The sequence below is a fragment of the Tamandua tetradactyla genome, chromosome 2 (assembly GCF_023851605.1).
Source record: "Tamandua tetradactyla isolate mTamTet1 chromosome 2, mTamTet1.pri, whole genome shotgun sequence".
In the NCBI taxonomy this organism is placed as follows: domain Eukaryota; kingdom Metazoa; phylum Chordata; class Mammalia; order Pilosa; family Myrmecophagidae; genus Tamandua; species Tamandua tetradactyla.
Window position 1 is genome coordinate 218,619,170 of NC_135328.1, and position 15,579 is coordinate 218,634,748.

General features: G+C 39.5%; 1 protein-coding gene and 1 non-coding gene across 15 annotated transcripts in view; one reads left to right on the forward strand and one right to left on the reverse strand.

Annotated features, from left to right (window-relative positions):
• Window positions 1-15,579, reverse strand: part of CAMTA1 (calmodulin binding transcription activator 1) — a 964,086-nt gene that overhangs the window by 900,126 nt on the left and 48,381 nt on the right. The window lies entirely within an intron of this gene.
• Window positions 5,816-5,923, forward strand: LOC143675255 (U6 spliceosomal RNA). Its single transcript, XR_013171495.1, has one exon. It is a non-coding gene; the product is annotated as a U6 spliceosomal RNA (small nuclear RNA).

A 15,579-nucleotide genomic window follows, 5' to 3' on the forward strand; every position in this document is an offset into this window, starting at 1 on the left:
GATCATTTTTCATTTTTTCCCATATAAATATCTACTTTACACCATTTACTGAAAAGACTGTCCTTTCTCCACTACTTTGCAGTGTCCCCTCTGTAATAAATCAAATTCCACATAAGGGTGGGTCTGTTTCTGGACATTCTACTTTGTACTATTGTATGTCCTTATTTAACCTTTCACTAAAACCATATTATCCTCATTACTACAGCTTTATAGTAAGTCTTGCTATCTAGTAGAGAAGGTTCGCTCACTTTATTGTTCTTCAAAATCATTTTGGCTATTCCTGGCTGCTTAAATTTCCACATACATTTTAATATCACTATGTCAATTTCTGCATGCAAAAAATCTGCTGGCATTTTGTTTGGTATTATATTGAATGAACAGATGAATCTGAGAAGAATCAACATCTTATAATATTGAGTCCTCTCATCCATGAACATGGTATATCCCTTCATTTGTTTAGGTCTTTAACTTTTCTTTGTAGAAGCCTTGCTTTCCTTAAATAAGATTTTGAAGAATGTGATTTTTTTATGCTATTGTAAATGGTGTTTTCTATTACATTTTCTGTTTGTTGTTGGTATATAAAATTTCAATTGTATCCAGAATTACTCTGAAACTTGTAACCTTGCTAATTTACTAATTTTAATAATTTACTGGGAGATGCTTTTGGATATACAAAATCATATTATCTACAAAATCAGTTTTATTCTTTCCCTTCTGATCCTCTTTTTCTTGTACTGCTGCACTACTCAGGACCTCCAATAAAGTAAAAAACAGAAGTAATAATGATGAAAGTAATTTATCTCTTCCTCCCGTCTCAGAAGGAAAACTCAATATTTCACCATCAAGGATGATGTTTGCTATAGGTGTTCTATACTAATCTTTATCAACATAAGGAAGCTGCTGTTTATTCATGTCTTTTTGAAAGACTAACTTTTAATGGATGTTAAATTTTATCAAAGGCAATTTTTGTATATGTTGACATTATCACATCATTTTCTGCTTTATTCTATTAGTTTGGTGATTTATACTGATTAATTTGTTTACCAGTAAACCTATCTTTATAGTAAATCTTGATATCCAATAGAGATGTCTGCTCACTTTGTCCTTATTCTCCAAGACTAGAATAAACCCATCTTGGCTATGATGTACTAAACTTGTACAAACTGCTAAATTTAGTTCATTAACATTTTGCTTAGAATTTCCGTATCTACGTTCATGAATAAAATCAGTTAGTAATCTTCGTTTCTAATAATTTCCTTGTCAGGCTTTGGAACAAACATTATTCTTACAGATTCATCTGTAAATATTTTCTGATTTTTTATTTACTGGTGAAGCCAACTGGTTCTGGAGTTTTCTCTGGAGAAAGTTTCTTAATTATAAATTCTAACTCATTACGAGATGTTGGACTATTCATATGTTCAGTTTCTTTCAATGTTAGTTTTGTAACATGTTTTTAAAGGAATTTCTCTGTTTCATTGAAAAATTTTAACTTATTGGCAAAGAGCTGTTCATAATATCCTCATTACATTTTTAACATACATGATGATGTCCACTAGTATTCTTTTTTTTTAATTTTTTTATTAATCAAAAAAAAGAAAAGAAATTAACACAACATTTAGAAATCATTCCATTCTACAAATGCACTCAGTAAATCTTAGTATCATCACATAGATGTATGATCATCATTTCTTAGTACATTTGCATCGATTTAGGAAAAGAACTAGCAAAACAGCAGAAAAAGATATAGAATGTTAATATAGAGAAGAGAATTAAAATAATAATACTAATAATATATATATATATATATAAAGGAAAAAGAAAAAAAACAAAAACAAAAGATACAAACACACAAACAAACAAAAAACCGTATTTCAGGTGCAGCTTCATTCTGTGTTCCAACCTAGTTACATTACACTTAGGTATTATTGTGCTGTCCATTTTTGAGTTTTTGTATCTAGTCCTGTTGCACAGTCTGTATCCCTTCAGCTCCAATTACCCATTATCTTACCCTGTTTCTAACTCCTGCTGGTCTCTGTTACCAATGATATATTCCAAGCTGATTCTCCAATGTCGGTTCACATCAGTGGGACCTTACAGTATTTGTCCTTTAGTTTTGGGCTAGACTCACTCAGCATAATGTTCTCTAGGTCCATCCATGTTATTACATGCTTCATAAGTTTAGTCTGTCTTAAAGCTGCATAATATTCCATCGTAGGTATACGCCACAGTTTGTTTAGCCACTCGTCTGTTGATGAACATTTTGGCTGTTTCCATCTCTTTGCAATTGTAGATAATGCTGCTATAAACACTGGTGTGCAAATGTCCGTCTGTGTCTTTGCCCTTAAGTCCCTTGAGTAGATACCTAGCAGTGGTATTGCTGGGTCGTAATCCATTCTGCCATTCTATGTCTTTTGATTGAGAAATTCAGTCCATTAACTTTTAGTATTATTACTGTTTGGATAATATTTTCCTCTACCATTTTGCCTTTTGTATTATATATATCATATCTGATTTTCCTTCTTTCTACACTTTACTCCATACCTCTCTCTTCTGTCTTTTCGTATCTGACTCTAGTGCTCCCTTTAGTGTTTCTTGCAGAGCTGGTCTCTTGGTCACAAATTCTCTCAGTGACTTTTTGTCTATAAATGTTTTAATTTCTCCTTCATTTTTGAAGGACAATTTTGCTGGATATAGGAGTCTTGGTTGGCAGTTTTTCTCTTTTAGTAATTTAAACATATCATCCCACTGTCTTCTAGCTTCCATGGTTTCTGCTGAGAAATCTACACATAGTCTTATTGGGTTTCCCTTGTATGTGACAGATTGTTTTTCTCTTGCTGCTTTCAAGATCCTCTCTTTCTCTTTGACCTCTGACATTCTAACTAGTAAGTGTCTTGGAGAACGCCTGTTTGGGTCTATTCTCTTTGGGGTGCGCTGCACTTCTTGGATCTGTATATTTAGGTCTTTCATAAGAGTTGGGAAATTTTCAGTGATAATTTCTTCCATTAGTTTTTCTCCTCCTTTTCCCTTCTCTTCTCCTTCTGGGACACCCACAACACGTATATTTGTGCGCTTCATATTGTCATTCAGTTCCCTGATCCCCTGCTCAAGTTTTTCCATTCTTTTCCCTATAGTTTCTGTTTCTTTTTGGAATTCAGATGTTCCATCCTCCACTTCACTAATTGTAGCTTCTGTCTCTTTAGATCTACCATTGTAGGTATCCATTGTTTTTTCCATTTTTTCTTCTTTGCCCTTCACTCCCATAAGTTCTGTGATTTGTTTTTTCAGATTTTCTATTTCTTCTTTTTGTTCAGCCCATGTCTTCTTCATGTCCTCCCTCAATTTATTGATTTGGTTTTTGAAGAGTTTTTCCATTTCTGTTCGTATATTCAGCATTAGTTGTCTCAGCTCCTGTATCTCATTTGAACTATTGGTTTGTTCCTTTGACTGGGCCATATCTTCAATTTTCCGAGCGTCATCCATTATTTTCTGCTGGTGTCTGGGCATTTGATCAGATTTCCCTGGGTGTGGGACCAAGCTGGTTGAAAGCTTTTTCTGTGAAATCTCTGGGCTCTGTTTTTCTTTTCCTGCCCAGTAGGTGGCGCTTGTGGCGCTCGTCTGTCTGCACGGCAGTCGGCCCGGGAAACCGCGCGTGGAGGCGGGGGTCGCTGGCCACCGCAGCTTGGGGGAGTGCCGGTCCTAATTGCCCAGCTGGCCCGAAACACCAAGCGTGACGGGAGGGCCCCGCTATCCAACGTTCCCAGTCAGACCGGGGAGCCACGTGCGTGGAGGGGACCCCAGTCGCCAGCCGCCCCGGCCGGGAAAACGCGCACCCCTTGGGTATCTCACCGCAGCAGATTCTCCCTGCCCGTTCAGCTGTTCCAGAATGGGGTACGCTGTCTTTTTGGTCTCTGTCGTGACTCCGGGAGCTGTTTCGTATTGTTTCTGTTTCTTTAGTTGCTTTTCTGGAGGAGGAACTAAGACCCGCGCGTCTTACTAAGCCGCCATCTTCTCCGGAAGTCCACTAGTATTCTTGAGAGCACTTATTGGTGCATTCATTCTTTTTATCTTTATCAATCTTTTCCATTTTTGGCTTTGATGACCTTCTCTACCCTGTTTGTTTTCTACTTCCTTAATTTTTAATATTGATTTTTCCTTCTGACTTCTTTGGGTTTAACTTGCTGCTCCTTTTCTAATAATTAAGATGGGGGCTTAGATCAGTCAGTACCAGAAACTGTGGTCCCTAGAACAGCAGGATCCGAATTACCTGAAACTTGTTAGAAAAGAAAATTCTATATGCTTAATGATTATTTGTTTATTCTATCAGTTAATTTACAAAGTGTATTACAATCTCCCACTAAGACTGTGGATTTATCTATTCTTTGTTAGTTTTGTTGATTTTTGCTTTATGTGTTTTGAGGGTATATTTTAGGTGCTTACAAATTTAGAATTGTTTTATCTTCCTAGTGAATACAGTATTCTATCATTATGAAATATCTTTCTTTATCTCTGGTAATGCTTTCCTGCCCTAAAGGCCACTTTATTAATCAATACAGCAGCTTTCTTCTGGACAGTGTTTGAATGATCTTTTTCTAATTTTTTACTCTCAATTTTTCTGCATTCTTCTGTGTAAGCAGTACAGAGTTGTGATTCGTTTTGTTTATTAAATCCAGTCTTTCAATCTTCATCTTTTAATTGGACATTCTGGTTTCTTTATATTTAATACAATTATTTATATACTGGGTTTAAATCTATCATCCTTTTATTGGCTTTTTATTTATCTCACATGCTCTAAGTTCCTTTTTCTGCCTTTCTACCTTTTTCTGGATGAATCAAGAATCAAGTTTTACTACTACTATTACTACTGTTGCTAATAATATTTCATATTTCGCATCTGTTAGTGTGGCAGTTCTATATTCTTGTGAATACCCTATAGATTACAACATCCATCCTTAATTTATCAGCTGCCAGTAAATTAATAATTTTAACACCTCCTGGACAATTCAAAGACTCTAAGACACTAACTCTACTTACATCCCCACTACTTATATACTATTATTTTAATACAAAAAAAAAACATTATTACTGTGGTTTTATCCAACAATATTCATTTACATTTCCTATCATGTTTACTTTCAATTTGGTCTTCATTCTTTCCTTCATCTTAAAGCTGCCATAAATGATTATTTACCTTCTGTCAAAAGAATAATCTTTATTACTTCCTTTATTGCAGGTCTAGGGGTGATTAATCCTTTCCATTCTTGCTAATCTGAAAAGGTGACAATTTGTCTGCACTTCTGAAGGAAATTTTTGCTCGGTACAAAATTCTAGTTTGGCAGTTTACCTTCTTTTTTATAGTTTTAAAATATCATTCTGTTGTCTTCTAACTTCTCCTTTGTTGAAAAGTCAGCTGTTAGTCTGATTGCTCTTTTGAATGTAATATGAAATTTTTCTCTGGCTACTTTTAAGATTTTCTCTTTATCTTTGGTTTTCAGCAATCTTATATTCATTGTGATTCTATATGACTTTAACAATCCAATTTGGAGTCCATGGTATCTCTTGAATCTGTGATTTGATCTTTCATCTGTTATGGACAATTCTCAGCCATTCTCTCTTCAAATACTGATTCTGTGTTATTCTTATTTCCTTTCCTTCTGAGATTTCAATCCTGTATTTGTTAGACCTTTTCACTAAATCCCACACATCTCTTATACTTACTTATGTATTTATTTACCAGCAATTTTTCACTCCATATTTCATTTTCAACAGGATAACTCATTTACTCCTCAAAACCACCTTATTAAAGTAAGTGAGATTAGTGCTCACTTCAGCACCACATATACTAAAATTGGAACAATACGAAGAAGATCAGCATGGCCCTTGCACAAGGATGACCATGCAAATTCATGAAGCATTCCATATTTAAATAAATAAATTTTTAAAAAGTAATTGAGATTTATCTACGGGCACAGAGTACTAGAGGTACACAAACAGAAGGGAAGCTCACCAAATCCAGCAAGAGACCCAGGTGCTCTCATAACCACACCAGCCCTTACCCACTATACTCCTGAATTTTACAATAAGTACATACATGCATGTAACATTTCCAGGTTCACATTTCAAAAATTAAGGATGTCAAAACTACAGAAGTCAACCGTCTAAGATTAAATTGTATTTCCAATGTAATCTCATGAAAAAGCAAAAATTACAGGCCTAAACTATTAAGACTGGCATTAACTTACAGAAAATCACAAACAGATCACAAATTATAATAAGTTAAAATTGTGTAGTTCTTCAGAGGAAAGGCAGCTGTTCTAGTTTGCTAGCTGCTGGAAAGCAACACACCACAGACAGATTGGTTTTCAATAAAAGGGGATTTATTTAGTTAATATATAGTTCTTCAGAGGAAAGGCAGCTAACTTTCAACTGAGGTTCTTTCTTAGGTGAGAAGGTACAGGGTGATCTCTGCTGGCCTTCTCTCCAGGCCTCTGGGTTCCAACAACTTTCCCGGGGGTGATTCCTTTCTGCATCTCCAAAGGCCTGGGTTGAGCTGTGAGTGCTGAGATGAGGTATGCTGAGCTGCTTGGGCTGTGCTACCTTGAGCTTTCTCATTTAAGCTTCCAGACAATTAAATCAAACATCATTCATTGCAGCAGGCACATCACCTAGCCTGCAGATGTAATCAGCAGCAGATGAGGTTCACATGCTACTGGCTCATGTCCACAGCAATAGAACTAGGCACCTTCACCTGGCCAAGTTAACACCTGAACTTAATTACCATATCTAATATTGTAAATGTACGTGTAATAAAGTCCACTTGCCTCGGATAAATTTTCTCCTCCACATCTCCTTTTGCTTGCTTTTAACTAAAGTTATTTAATTACAACAAAGACCTCTTCTAAAGGCAGTCAACAACAGTTTTAAGGCAGTGATTTTTAATCTTGGATGCACTTTAGAATCACCCAGAGAGCTTTTACATATACCATGCCTGGGTCCCATCCCCAATGTCTCGGTGTGCTAAAACTGCCAGAATGCAATATACCAGAAATAGATTGGCTTTTATAAAGGGGATTTTACTAAGTTACAAATCACAATTCTAAGTCCATGAAAATGTCCATATTAAGGCATCAACAAGAGGATACCTTCACTCAAGAAAGGCTGTTTGTGTCCCAGGTTTCTCTGTCTCATGGGAAGGCACATGGCAACATCTGCTGTCCTTCTCTCCTGGCTTCTGGTTTCAAATGGCTCTCTCCACTCCTGTTTGCAATGGCTTTCTCTCTAACCATCTGTGGTTCCTCACTTACCTTCTCCAGGTCAGACTGTGAGTTTCATCTCTTAGGGTAACATCTCCAAACGTCTGTTACTTGGTTTCATCTCTCTGCTCTGTTAGCTATGAATTCTCTAAGATGGCTCCAGGAAAGGATTAAGACCCACCTTGAATGGGCAGGGGTCATACCTCTATGGAAATAACCTAATCAAAAGGTCCTACCCACAGCTGGGTGGATCACATTTCCATGGAAACAACCTAATCAAGAGGTCCCACCCAATGAGAGGTCTGTGCCCCCACAAGACTGGATTAAAAGAACGTGACTTTTCTGGAGTACATAATAGCTTCAAACCAGCACACCCAGCAATTCCTATTTAATCGGTCTGGAGTAGGGCCCAGCACTGATATCTTACAGAACCTGCCCAGGTAAATCTAATATATAACCAGCACTGAAACCACCAATATAAAGAAAGAGCAGTGGACCTGGAAGTGGGAGCAGGGATTGGTTTTTCCAAGTTTCTCAATGAGGCCATTTTTGCCATTTTGTACAGTATGACAGCACACCCTTCCTTCCCAAACTCACTATGACACCCAAAAAGTGCCCACTCATCTCTAAATACTCAATACTACCCATTTGAGAGCCACTGACTGAGGGAATGAATGAGTCTACACTATTTCTCTGAGTATCAGTTTCCTCATGTACAGTTTTGCTTGTACTCTATAAATAATGTCCTAACCTGTTACATTACACCCAGGGGTCCAAGGGTTCATTGTGACAGCTACCTCAGGAGGAGGCAAAAAGTCCAAGCAGGCAAGAGTTCTGCCCCACTCCCCGGTTTTGATCACAGCACCTCCACTTTGTCTGTTTTATACCTTTAGGATCCCTGTTAAGATTATGTTTGAAAAAAGGGTTCAACTGCTATTAAAAAAAAGAGAAAGGTTTGAAAATTTCAACCCCAAAACACTAGTATTCAAACTGTGAAACACATAGTGCCAAACTACAAGCTCATGTCTTTAGAACACACATCCTGTTGACATCAGTATGGCACAGTAATGGGATGAGTGTGATCACATTACATAAGACTGTAACCATGTTAGCTCTCTCTAACCCTGTTAACTTTGAGGAAGCAAGCAGCCATGTTGCAACAGCCCAAGTAACAATTAGCAGGAAACTGAGGTCCTCAGTTCACGTGTTCCCAAGAAATGGAACTCTACCAACAACCACATTATCCAGGAAGCGGGTCCTTCCCCAGTCAAGCCTTCAGATGAGAACACAGCCCCAGTCAACACCTTAACTAACTAGAGCCTTGTAAGACCAAGCAGAGGACCCAATTAAAATGTGTCTGGACTGCTGACCTACAGAAACTGTCAGATAATAAATGTGTGTTGTTTACAACCACTAAGTTGGTGGTAATATTTTTATGCATAATAACAGAATACAATGGTAACAAAAGATGGAAACAGCACATTCAAGGGTCCTGAGGTGAAAAAGCAAGGCACATTCGAAAATCTAGAAGAAAGCACAGATGAGGCACAGCAAATGTGAGAAAGCAGCACCAGAAATGAGGCTAGAGAGGTAGGCAGGGGCCAAACTAAACACAGATTTCTCAACCATGAGAATGTGTTTGAATTTATATCCAGAAAACAATAGAAGAACAAGTTTAAAGCTGGGGAATAACATGATTTGATTCACATTTTAATATTTTAAAAAACCAACTCTTGCTACTGTGTGAATAATGAACTGCAGGGGTCCAAAGTAGAAGCAAGGAAGTCACTTAGGAGCGTTCAGCTGAGTGGTAAGAGCAGACAATAACGAAGAGAAACAGAAGAATTAAATTGTGAAGATAGAAGAAGGGGTCCATGAAACTTGATGAGAAAAGAATTACAGCATTATTTCACTAACCTCCATTTAAAATGTAGCATTTATTTAATTATGAACACAGGCAACAAACCTCAGCAATACACTGAGCTGCATGGATGCAGAAACAGAAAAGCCACAAAAGAGGGCTCACTTGGGATTGGTATTTGTACAGCTGGGTATGACAAAAGGAAATGGAGGCCAGAAGGTTGAGGGGATTCATAAGAGCACTTAAGAATGGTGAACTCTGAATTTAGGCTGGAGAAGAAAAGAAATAACGAAAAAATGAACTACTGGAGATCAAGGTTCAGGGACATCCTCTCTAGGAAGGGCATGCCTAGTAATTAGCTCATTAGCTGGTGAAGTTAGGGGATAACTGTGGGTAGTAGCGGGTGAGCAGAAAGTTCCCCAAAGAGTAAGAGTGAGATGAATAAAAGGTCCAACAGCAAACTGATTTGGTTATCCAAGAGCCCTATGAGAGAATAAATGCATAAATACAATGCCGTACCTCCTGAGAAATGAACCCTTGTATGAACTAGTAATAATGAGCTGTCTTCAAGAGAACATAAGCTCCACAAGGACAGGGATCCTTGGCTTACCCCTGTATCACCCAGAACCTAGTGCTCAATAAATATTAAGGAAATGAATGTCATTAAAGCATAATGAAGTAAACAAAGAAATCCAGGCAGACTACAGCTTAATGGGCAGGAGGGAGAAGAGAAGTCCAGAACAAGCAGCTGTGAACAGGCAAAGGATAGACAAGGACTGTGGTGTTGGTGCATATAAGGCACACTTTCCATGTGGCCTGAGTTATGGCCAGACCACAGTTGATTCCAGGCTCCCCAACCGACTTTAAGGATCCAGCCAGCAACCCATGGAATAATGAGCACCATCTTATAGGCAGGGTTTCAGGTCCTGAGGTGGCTGCTGTCAAGGAGTCCACCACTCAATGAAGAGTGTCATCAATACATTCTAATTCTTAGTTTAAAATAATCAAATTAATTCTTTCTTTAGACATCTCCATCTCAGAGACATCTCTAGGTTTCACTCTAGGTCCTTTGTTTCTTTAAAACTATTCCAACAGACACTGTTCTCCCACTGCTCCCTTAGAGAGGCCTTTCCTTAACCTCCACTGTACATTAGGTCTTCCACTTCACTCTCTTTAGCTTTATTCTGTTCTTTTCCTTTGTAACTCTTGCCACAATTGACTTTCCTTCACAGCAAAACTCCAATCAAAAATCAATTCCTTTCTGAAACCTAGAGGGTCTCGCCTCTCTAGAGCATCAACTAGTTCCATCTCCCTACCCCATATTATTGACAGCCCCTTTCAACATGAACCCAAATACCCTAAAGCGTGGGATAGAAAGATGAAAGGTGATGGTGGAGTTATACAGAGAAGATAGTGTTTAACAAACAAATATGATTGCTGAATCATTGAATTGATATTTCTTTTCATCTCCAGTATCTTGGAGCAGCTAGAAGTAAAAACCTAAAATTGTGGAATTGTAACCCATACCAAACTGTGATATCTGTTCCACAACTAATTGTTGTGCTATGCTTTGAAATTTATTGCTTTTTTGTACATGTTATTTTTCACAAAAAAAGAAAAAAAAAAGGTCACTCGTGATGATAAATATATATATATATATATATATATTTATTGCTTCCAGTCTCCTATGTTTTGGAGCACCTAGAAGGAAAAATTTGAGATGATGATATGGTAGCCCATGACCAAATCTGGGATCTGTACTGTAAGTACTTGTTGAAGAGTGCTTTGAAAACTATTGCTTTTTCCTTTCTTTGCTTTGTATATAGGTTATATTATACAATAAAAAAAGTTTAAAAAAAAAATCAACTCTTGGAATCTCTACTTCCTCTACCTAATTCACCCTTCAATCCACTCCAATCAGGCTTCTGCTCCCAACAGTCTACTGATTGTTAGTAAAAAGTGCTCATCAAGCTTACTAAGAACCTCCAAGTTTCCAAATCCAAAAGTGATTCCTCCATCCTCATTTCACTCAGCTTCTCAGTAGCATTTGACTATACCATCTGGGGCTGGCATACCAGAGGCCACTGAAGACATCTCAACCTCCAGAACCTGTGTCTGTGTGACCTGATAAAGCAAAGGTGGATGAAGGTTGCTTACCACCTCACTTTCAAATAAGGAGAGTATTCTGGATTATTCAGGTGGATCCAAGGTAATCATAAGGGTCCTTAGAAGTGGAAGAGGATATCTCAACAGACCAATAACAAGAGACTGAATCAATAATCAAAAATCTCTCAACAAAATAGAAGCTACTAAGTTTGTGGTCATTTGTTACAGCAGAAAACTAATGCACCCTCCATGAAATACATGTTTCTCACAGCTTCCATCTGGCACTGGCCTGGGGAACCCTACTTCATTGGTCCCCTGCAGCCTCTGCTGGCTCCTCCTGTTCCGCTTGGGGCCTAGTCACTTCCTTCTCCATTTACCTTCTCCTAAACTGCTCTCACCTGGTCCCGTGCCTTTAAATGCCATCTCTGTACTGACTGCTCTCCAATTACTAGCTCCACACTGGACCTCCCTCTCTCTAGAATTTTAGACAAGCTGCCTCCTGGACATTTCCACTTCGGTGTCTACAAGACATCTCAAATTAACATGCCCCAAAAGAGCACTCTTGATCCACTCTATACTCTCCCCCCTCATCTTCCTTGTCTTAGTCATGTAGTCACTACACCGACCTAGTAGCCACAAACTAGGAATCATTCTTGATCTCTTCTTTCCCTTACTCCCTACATTGAATCCCATCAGCCCTGATATCTCCACCTCCAAAATATATACCACTTCTCTCCCTCTCCACTGCTACCATCATCTCTTACCAAAACCACCAATGACTGTGATAGTCTCTAATTGGTCTCCCTGCTTCCCGTGATCTCCAGAGAAGCCAGAGAGGTTTTTTACAAATAAAAATCACATATCATGTCATGGCTCCCTGTTGTCCTTAAAATAAAATCCTAAGTCTTTCTGCCTAATAAGGCACTCCAAGATCTAGACCCTGCTGCACACTTACCTCATCTTCCAGCTGTTCTCTGCTCCAGCTACACGGTCCCCCTACCCCATCCCATAACAAACCAAAGGCATTCTTGCCTCAGGGCCTTTGTACATGCTGTTCCCTCTGCATAGAGATCCTCAAGCAGCTGGCTCTTTTATCATGTTGATCTCAGCTCAAATGTTACCTCCCTAAGAAAAGCCTTTCCTAACCAATCCATCTAAAGTGTTCACACCTCAGTATCCTGTTCTATTCTTAGAACTCTCTGAAATTCTTATCTACTTGCTTATTCATATATGATGTGTCTTTCTCTTCAAGCTGTAAGCTCCATGAGAAAGACTCCTGTCTGTCTGGTACCCTCAGTATCCCCAATCTGTGTCTGGCACATATTAGGTCTTTACAAACACTGGTAAATGCACTGATGTTGGCATGAAATACAATGAATATCAATACATAATCAATAAACATGTAACTGTGATCACTGTCAATAAGGTCTAAGATACATACAACATATTAAGAGAAAAACCAGGTAACAAAACTGCACTTATGGAAAACTTATTCTAGGTTAATAAATAAAATATATGCTCACACAGGCACAGAAAATGTGATATATATATATATAACTATACCAACCATGTATTTCTGATGGTAAGATTTGGGTGATTTGGGCCACTTTACTATTTCTGCTGCACTATGTAAATTGGTGGGTGAGAGAGAGAACCCTCTTTATCCCAGACTTCATGTTTCCATATGGCAAGAGCTCCTTCCACAGAGGACACTCTTGTCTTCCTACCTCATTCCCTCATTCATTCCTTGGAAAGGAGGATCTTAACTGATGGCTGAGTTGAGATGAAGAACTGAGTATACTGACTCAATCCTTTCCTTCATGTTTTAGGGGAATCTCCTTCATGCAAGGAGCAGACATCTTGCTCCTCTCCTCCACATCACAGGTTTTTCAGGGGGAGCTCCCATGCATTTGTCTGGTGCTACCAATGATTGTTACTAAGACAAAGCACTAGCAAGCCCACTTAAGCAGCGAGCCTAAACTATATGTACTGGTTGATCTTCCTTCCATTTATTCATTCAGTGAATATTCACTGAGCACCTACTATGTGCCAGGTACTATTCTAAGCTCCTGGAATCCCTCAGTGAACAGAACACATCAAAACCCCAGGCCCTCCAAACTTACAGTCTAGCAGGGGCATTCAAACAACACACAATAAAAATAGATAAATCAGACTTCTGAGAAGATACCAAATAGAATAGCTCGAGATTAGCCCTCGTCTACGGAAAAGTCAGAGAAGAGACAGGAGGGCGACTGAGATGGCGATCTGGGAGTGCAGCTGACCTGGGAGAGCCTTCTGCGCCACATCGGGCAGGCCTGGTTGCAGAGGCCAAGGAACTGAGAGGCAGAAAGCAGGTATCTGGCACTGAGGCACAGAGTGTGTGGGAGTACACGGACGGACATGAACCGAAGACTAGGAAGTAAGCTAGGCTGCGTTTCTTAGGCACGCTACCCTCACCAGCACAGCCCTGTGACCGATGACTCACCCCACACCCCACTCACCCAAACCCCATCACCCGCTTCCATTCCCCATACTCCAGGCACCCCCACCCCACCAGCCCCCAGTGCACGTGCCCGCCCCACACCCCGCACCAGGTGCAGCCCAACCCACCTCTCCTGCACCCCTTCCGATCACCACCTTCCCCTCCCTGTTCCCTGCAGGCTGCTGCCAGCACATAAAGGCTGTGGGGCACAAACCTCAATACCCAGATAACCTGTCACCCTGCCCATAGTATCGCACGGCCTCATTCATCCCCCCACCCCCACCCCGAGCTCTATGCATCAATTTCCAGCACTCCTAGGCCCACACATGCACATGGATCCCCAATCACATCATTTAGCTATGAGAGCCGCACTTTATAGCAGTCCTAGAACCATGCATGCACCCAGCCCTCAGCCACACTTCCTAGCTCTGAGAAAGTGCTGACTTGAGCAGCCAGATCACATCTGCCCCCAATCCACAAAGGTATAACACTGACCTGCTGCCACAGCTCTACGCATGCGCACAAAAGACCCCATGCTTTAGACCAGCACAGACCAGGGTTAAGACCCCCGAGACCAGTGCACCTGCACAGCTACATCCTCCCTGGCTGCTGGGTGCCCAAATTCACAAGCATCAGTGTAACATCCCTAACCTGCACTATACCTGCCCTGAAACAATCACCACACTGAATGGCCTACCCTGTACCCTGCTCCCTGCTGTACAACCATCCCGCAAACACAAGGCTTTAGACTACTGAAAGAAATCAACTCCCAAAGTAAATCAATCAAGATATTTACATGTCACAAAGACAGGAGAACATCACTAAGCATATCACAATGCAGACAGATATAGCCCTGCCTAGTGACCAAAGTAAAACACGAGAGGTGACACAGACATTGAAACAACTAATCAAAGATGTTCCTACAACTCTACTTAGTAAAATAAGCGGGATAGCAAATGACATAAAGGAGAACAAGAAGACGGTAGAAGAGCATAAAGAGGAATTTGAAAGAATAAATAGAAAAACAGCAAAATCACAGAGATTAAAGACTCCGAAGACCAAATAAAAAACATACTAGAGGCACCCAACACCAGATTTCAAGAGACAGAAGGAAGAATACGTGATAGAGAGGACAGGAAAACCAATTTTGAAGACTCAAAACAGCAAATGGCAAAAAAGATGGAAAAAAATTCAACTGGATCTCAGGGAAACGACAGACAAAACAAAGCACACAAATATAAGAATCACTGATGTCCCAGAAGGAGAAGAGGAATAAAGGGCTAGGAAGAGTAGCTGAGGATATAACGGGTGAAAACTTCCCAACCCTCATAAAGGACATAAATAAACAAGTCAAAGAAGCCCAATGAACTCCGAACAGAATAAATCCAGATAGGCCTTCCCCAAGGCACATACTAATCAGTCTGTCAAATGTAGAAAAGAAACAGAAAATCCTGAAAGCAGCAAGAGAAAAATAATCTACTACATACAAGGGAAACCAAATAAGACTGAGTTCAGACTACTCAACTAGCACCCTGGAGGGGAAAAAGCAGTGGTATGATATATCCAAGATCCTGAAAGAGAAAGACTTCCAGCCAAGAATTCTGTACCCAGCAAAACTGTCCTTCAAAACTGAGAGAGAGATTAAAGCTTTCACAGATAAAGAAGTTCTGAAAGAATTTGTCAACAAGAGACCAGGTCTACATGAAATACTAAAAGGAGTTCTGCCATCTGAAAAACAAAAGAAAGACCGGAGAAGGAGGTCAGGAGGAGGCCAAAGAATTGAAGAGTACCACTAAGGGTAATTGGAATAATACAAAGAGAAAGAGGGAAAAGAATATATAGACCTGACAAATAAAATTAAAAAGATGGTAGATTCAAGA